An 8,131-nucleotide genomic window follows, 5' to 3' on the forward strand; every position below is an offset into this window, starting at 1 on the left:
AGATGTGCCTTAGATATCTTCTGCTTGGGATTTCCTGCCATTTGACAAGTGTGACAAAATCTCTGATACTTATAAATATCACTTTTAATATTCGGCAAATAAAAATGATTCAGGATCTCGTGATAAGTCTTACTGACACCAAAACGACATGCTTAAGGTGTTTTATGGGCTAGACTATGAATTTCCTGTCTATATGACTTTGGAAAAACAATTTGATTGCTCACTGACCACTCATCACCAGCATGTACATCAGGTGTCTCCATGTTTTCATAATGACCCACTTTTTCACAAAGTAACAATCTGGTACTTGTGTGGCCTTAATTTCTAAAACACAAGTTTGTGTCTTCCCTGAGGAATAGTACATGGGGGCCTATAACTCACATTAAAATGTATTGCATGTTTATAAAGTAGCTGTTACTTTCTGCTCAGATATCTATGAACTTCAGTCAGAAATTAGCTAGTGGTTTCTATTATTCTGTGAAGAAACTAACTTGCTTATGAATCTCTCTCTCTCTCTCTCTCTCTCTCTCTTTGCTGAGTGATCAAGTAATCAAACTAATGGAGTTTACCTCATTCATTTTCGAAGGCACATATATTATAGATAACAGGCCGAATTTAAAATTTTATCTCAGGTTCATAAATATAATAGTTTTATGACGGTCAAATCGTCAGAAATAACAAATTAACAAATAAAATATAATCCTTTTCATGGAATTTTATCATAGCATGTGCAAACAACTTATTATATTCCTTGCAAACAAAAAACTTCTCTAAAAAGTGAGCATTTTTGTACAGAGTGTATAATGAATACAGATCCAGTAATGGAATGTTTTTGGGACTTAATTCTTGACACATACACTAGGGAATATAACCTGACTCTTCTTGAGTCATAATTTACAAATGTATTGGTATACAAAAAGTAATGTGTCTTGGACAATCCAGAATTTACAGTTTTAATTCCTCAGAATTTGAAATTATGAGTGTACGTCCAATACAAAAGCCAAATTGTGTGAAAAGCTTGTCTTTATTCATGTTTTATTCATGTGAAAGTGAAAAACAAAAGGGACTAGCAAATAGATGGTAAGAACAATGTAACAAGATAATCCAGGTATTTGTTCCTTATAATTGCCTACCTGTATGATAATTTATGTTTTAGACTAATTCATCTAACAATATTGTTTTTATGAGAGCCGGTTTACATTAAATATTTAGTTTTCTCTTATATTCCCTATGAAAAGTTAAACATAGGACGGAATATAATTTTTATTTATTTATTTTCTTTATTGCATAGTTATTTTGTGCTGATATTTTTGTGTCATGACAATATTAACTTATGTCTCAAAACAGAATAAAAAAATGATAAAATCACAGACAAATAAAGATTATTTTTTTTTTGGGGGGGGGACGTTACAACAGCTTGAGCTGTGAGTAGCCTTGTAGGCTTAAAACCTTTACAAGTTTTTAAAACAAATATGTGTATGGGGTGTGTGTCTTACTCTTCTAACTGAATACAATCACATCTGTAGAAGATACATGTAAAAATATGTTTTGATCTTTTTAACTACTACATTAATTTCATATCCAAATGTATCAAGCAAGTTTGGTACTGTATTGTAGCAGTAATAATAAAAACAAATTGAGCTGGCTACTGGTAGCGGTAGTACCGTTATTTATATTCAATATATTATATTTTTATAATTGCTACGAAAGGAGTCTGATGTTTTATCAGTGAAGTACCTTACAATCAATCATCTTATCTCTACTATAAGCATCATTTCATATATGGATGAATGCAATTTTAAATAATAAAAAATGTAGTTTCCAGTTTGATATATGTGGAAACAAAGCATCTCATAATAGTATGGAAATGTTCTTTATGTTTAGATACAGAAAATATATTTCATACCGTTAGAATTAATTTTCTTAAATAATGAAATATTTTCATATTTTTGTAGCATATAGCTATGCTACAGTATATGCTTTCTATCTGATATCCTTGTTTCAAGTCACTGGAATCTTGCTATTGTATTGGAATTGGAGATTTAAAATGAAATTATATATATATATATATATATATATATATATATATATATATATATATATATATATATATATACTGCCACTGTAAACTGCAGATTAACAGTACAAATTAATTACATCGGTATGAGAGAATAAACAGAATCATCATCTCTCTCTCTCTCTCTCTCTCTCTCTCGTGAATAAACAATAAAGAGAAAATATGGCCTTGATGAGGAGTTATCTGCAATTTGCTCAAACCTTATGAGGTCTTGACTGATACAAAAGCAGAATTTGCACTGCACTCTAAAATAAAAAACATGCTGTAAATTGATAACATTGTAAATGAGAATATATAAACAAATTAGGACCATAAACCTTGCTTGTAAGCGGCTACCCTATTCTGCCATCGTGCGGCAGCGGTCCATTACACCCACAAAATGTTCAAATAAAATGTGGCGGGAAGGGTCAGCGGAACTATAACGTTGTGTAAACACATCTGATTGTATACAGTTTGATATATTTAATTTGTTTTGTGTTTCTTGCAGGCCACGTCTCTTCCGAATGTTAATACTCTGAGAAATCAGCTGCCTGCAATGCTGTAATATAATTCGAATGATATGTTAAATAAGACGCCCAAATATGCCATAAGGTGATAGCCTATAACCTCTTGTTGCTAGGGTAAGGGGAGTAGTATTGTAAGAAATTGACGTGTCACAGCGCCATCTGTTGTCATAATGAAGCATTATTTTATGCTAACTTCCGTGATGCTAACATGCAACGTGCTTGATGCTACATTATAATCATGATTTTAGAAGGTGCAATCTGTGTAACTTGTGATATAGCAAGTTTATAAATAGAATGTTAAAACTTGTAATAACTGACATAGCATTTGCCATACGACAAACTACAGAATGAATTCAGTAGTTGCCAAATTGCAAGATACAATGACGCAGAAAGAAACTAGATCTAAGAACTTACAAGCAGCCATTTACAGCTGACATCAATAAAGAATAGAACATTCATGACTAGAATTATGAATGTAGCACTTTCAAGAAGCTATTGACAATAATCCAGAAGGAAAGTAGCACTTGCAAACTGCCACATACAATCTGCATCAATGAAGAATACAATATACATTGATAGAATTACGAAAGTAGCACTTGCAAGCAGCCATTTATAATAATGCACCAAAGAAGATTAGAAAATACATACATATAATTATGGCGGTAATCCCCTTCCATTTATCACTGCCATCTCACCTCTGCCTGCGTTGGTTTGAGTCTCGGGCTCGCCAGTGTAGGTATGTGAGGCACCTTGCCAATAGCTTCCAGTTGGCTGGTGGTTTCTACCGCGATTTTCCCGGGTTCTTCCTCCACCATATATTCTGACTGCCGTGTATAGCCTATCACACTGAAAAATGGCGTTAAGCCCCCAAACAACAAAAGCAATAGCAAGTACAGATAGGAAAAATGTTTTAAATTTTAAGGCAATAAAACGCACATTTAATCACACATTAATGATCAGACGGTAAAATAATGGTAAAATTATATAATAAGTTAATCACATCACCTCTTAATAGCCTGCGATGTAAAGAACAGGTACGAAAAAATAAGTAATGTCAGTATTAAACAGAAGATCATAAATAAGGTTCGCAACAAATTTTTTACAAAGGAGATAGAAAGGTAATACAAGTTTCTTCTGATTTACGAGGACAATGCAGCAAGCCAATAAAAAATGATTTATCGAGAAATAAAACTTGCCTTCTAAGCAAGAAGAATGAAAACAAAAAAAAAACAACTATTCCACAAATCTCAAACAGCTGTAACGCTTTCTGATGGCACATGAAAACTAATCAGCGTTGACCTTGACCATGACTTCGACATGCGTAACTCGTGTCTGAGTTCCATTCCCTGATATAAGTAATTATATCTCAAACATGTTAAAAAGATCTAGACATTCATTTCAACAATTCTACAATGAACAGATGTAGGGTCGCTGATAGAGAAAGGCTCATCGCAAACTTACGCATTTAGCCCATTTGCAAAACAGATAGAGACTAAATGCAACGTTCACGTACATCAGCTTAATATTTGATTTTTGAAGACCTATTAATTTGCTGCATAGATTCAAAGTATGAACGGGTCCGTTTTGGCTTTTAGGGTTAGCGTGCAAGACCCGCGACAAAAGGGTGTTTGAATCCTACCATCGGTTACCGTGGTTGGTTCTTGAACAAGGCTTTTACTTAAATTGCACATAGCCTTCATGTGTTGGTGTACCGTATACAAACAATGTGAATGTAAACCAACATCTCTCAACATGCTGTTAGTGTGCTGATGATGACAAAAAAACAGAGACCAGTCCAGGATGACCTTTAAAGTTTTAAGTGGACAAAAATATAAATTGCAAGTACAAAATTATGAACCCCTAGATTAATATATGTTTAGTATTTTAACCCATTTAATATTATTATCATCAAAGCCTAAGACCCACTTCCCACCCTATTAGAAAATAGTGTTTATATCAGGTCATGTGGGCCCATGTAGCCTAAATGGAAAATTTACTAGTACTCTGGTGTGCCGGTTTGACCCTGGTACTTGAATTGCATAGATGGTTAATTCAACGTCGATTAATGAGCAGCATCAATGAACAGCCATCCAGTTCATTAGTTAGAAAGGAAACCGGTGTTCGCAGGCATCTACAAACTACATGTTTACGTGATAATTGAACATCAAAGGTCAAGTTAGCGTGAAGATAGCAAGAGACAGATTTTACCAATATATTTTATATTCAAACTTGGAAGCCTAACGTCTCGACCTATCCTATTTTGATATTTAACAGTTGGAATTCGGTCTGTTCTTGAAAATGGACGGTAAGTGTCGCTTATGATACCTTTTGGAATCAAAGAGATAAAAGATACGCATGTTAGTAATATAAAACGATTGCGATTAGCAAAGCATGTATTGTATAAAAATGTGTTCCAAACAAGAAAACAAGAAAACAAAAATTTCGCAAATTTATTTCTCTCTCATAAATCATATACATGTATACTGATGAAAACCGTATGATTTGCAGTATTTCATCCTGCACCTGTATGTATGTATGTATGTATGTATGTAATGGTTTAAAGGCACGTTAAGATATTCCTGTCTATAGTGTACCGATTTAAGTTTAACTTCCAAAAATATAAAGGCAAAAATTACAAAAAACTTTAGAAATAAATACCCATATAAATTATGGTAAATATATAGTCTACAGTCGAACTTCAAATATCGGCAGGAGTTTTCCAGCTTCAGCAATATGTGTCGTTTACGTGAGCAACACAATACAGCATCATCTTTGATAATTCTTCCGTTCGAATGATGGAACTCTCCAATAGAGGATTTGTATCTTTCAAAGCGTGTTGTGGAGTTTTGATTTCAAATGTATAACGTATTGATTGACATCATAGTTAACACGTAATATTACATTCGGAAAGGGATGACTGAAATAATTTATCTTTATCTGCTACAACTGTACTGCTGTGCCCAGGCAGTCAGTATGTGGGAGAATGTCGGCTGCAATTTTTTTTAAAAAAAAGTGGTCGCATTGACAACAAGGATAATTGACCTGTTAAGACAAACAAATGTTTGGTGTCATCTTTAATTTGACGGAAATGGAGAAATGCATGCGCACAGTTTTTGGTTTCGAAAACTTGAACTCCATTTCTTTTCTGACCAGTGCAGAAATCTATATAATCATATAAACAGAACTATGTTTAATCTTTAACGTCGGCAGATTTAACATTGAGAGTATTTTTCTTTTGAGTTTTTGTTTATTTACTGCCTTCTAAATTTCGTGTTGTTTGATATTGCCTGGCAGAATAGTATTCTCTCGTTACCTTATTACGCGTAGCACTCGATTGTATACAACACATTAGCAATTAGAAAATTAACACTTAATAAAATCGATGTGTGCTTTAGTTAGACACTGTGCATGCCTTGTAGAGACAGAGAATGAATATTGAGCTATAGATATAAACCGCTTTGATGTATATCCATTTCAGGACTTGTAATGCTAGTGGTCAAGAGAGACCTATTTTTTAACAAGACTGAGTACATGATATTTTTCGGTTCGTCATGGAGGACTCCTGTCGTCCTAATTCATATAATGTACTTCAGATTTCAAACTTCTGTGATAACCCTGTACAAAATTCAGATTTTGATTTTCAAATATCAGACTCGTACAGAAAGTGAAGGTACTTTTGACTTTTGACTTTAGACTTTATACTGACGACATCTGGCTTCACATTTCAGTCTTCAGACTTTTAACTTCATAACCGGTACTTCGGGACTTTAAATTTCGGATTTTGAAGTCTGAAACTCGAAGTATAAAATAGTTAATCAAAATTCACTACAATTACTCCAGGAAATGGGGGCGGGGTGTAAAGAGGGGCAGGACGAGGTGGGTAGAAATTGAAAATATTCATTACCGTTTAGTGCGTATTGATGTTAAAAGCTTTTAAAGTTTTACAGTCTTACTGAACTGATAAGACATTGGCAGCAGCAGGAATTAGATTAGCATAACGTTATTGCTAACTATAACATCAACATTGAACAACGACTGCAAATAATCTGTTAGGTACATCTAATAATTAACATGATATCGTCATAAATACATTATAATTCACTTGCTATATACAGATACATTCGGGGTTCTAGATATTAAATCATAATGATGACAAAGCAAACGGACGTTTACTCTTTCCACCTGTCTAGTTATCGACCGCCACTCAATATGAAACGTTCCATGTTAAAACACTTGCATTTCAGATCATTAAGCAAACTGCAAAAAGGAGTTATGTAGTTGCATAAGATTGATGTAAGGGTAAATATTTGTCCAAAATTACTGGTGAAAGGGGTCATTAAATTCCGCATTATTAACTACGTGAAATAAGGCCACATTTCTAATTTTATAGGTTTTATTCAATGTCTGAAGATACGTAGTTACATAAGTAATGATCTATAATCAATATCAGAACCAGGTCTCAGATGCCCATTTATCGACTATACCGAAATTAATGGGCAATTGTAATCAATAATGGACTTGGCCGAACGTGATGGGCAATTATGATCATGAGTGGACATGGCCGAACTTGATGGGCAATTATGATCATGAATGGACGTGACCGAATTTGATGGGCAATTATGATTATGAATGGACATGGCCGAACTTGATAGGCAATTGTCCATAAAGAGCCGGTTTTAAACCCGAGAAATTAACCTCGAGAAGAAAATATATTATGTAATTTTCAAACAAAATGAAAACAATGACATTTGCAGATTGTACTGAATAATCTTTTGATAAGCAATTTTACAAATATAAATTACAAAGATAATCTGCTTTGCCATATATAAAAAGTTAATATTTGAACAAACAAACAAACACAACTGAAAATTTGCAATTATTGTTTAATGATTTTTCAAATTTTTGAGACTGCCATAAGCGTTCGGATTAGTTCACCGGATGTCCTGAAATGACTATTCGTGAGAGGTAACACCGGATGTCCTAAATTGACTATTCATCAGAGGTAACACCGGATGTCCTGAATTGACTATTCATCAGAGGTAACACCGGATGTCCTAAATTGACTATTCATCAGAGGTAACAAGTTCGAATCGGAATTTATTTTGTTGATCCTTTTTAACCGTGCACCTGTCACAATAACACATCTTATTCTTTAAAAAAAAATCATCACTTTCTTTTCAATGTCCTGCTCTTGTAATCTGAATAACATTACACAGAGAACATTGCAAATGGTGCATTGTCCATTTTGTCTTTCTGTCTGCAAATACAGTATATGCGCAGTCTTTTGCCTACTTGCAGGTGATTCCTAACTCGTGTAAACAGGCCATAAATAATATACTGTACAGCTTATGTACTGGCTCGGCTCATGCGACCAGTAATGTGAATACCTGCATCGAAGAAGATTCTTCATTAGTCTCGACCATCTCTTTTGCTTGGAATGATGTAACATCAGAACCATGTACGTGTAGAAGACCTGTCAGACTTCCCAATGTAAACAATAATGTTAACGTTTATAGAAAGAAACAAAGTTTAACTGATCATCGAGCGT

Source organism: Sinohyriopsis cumingii, chromosome 1 (assembly GCF_028554795.1).
Source record: "Sinohyriopsis cumingii isolate HCF-2022 chromosome 1, ASM2855479v2, whole genome shotgun sequence".
Lineage (NCBI taxonomy): Eukaryota > Metazoa > Mollusca > Bivalvia > Unionida > Unionidae > Sinohyriopsis > Sinohyriopsis cumingii.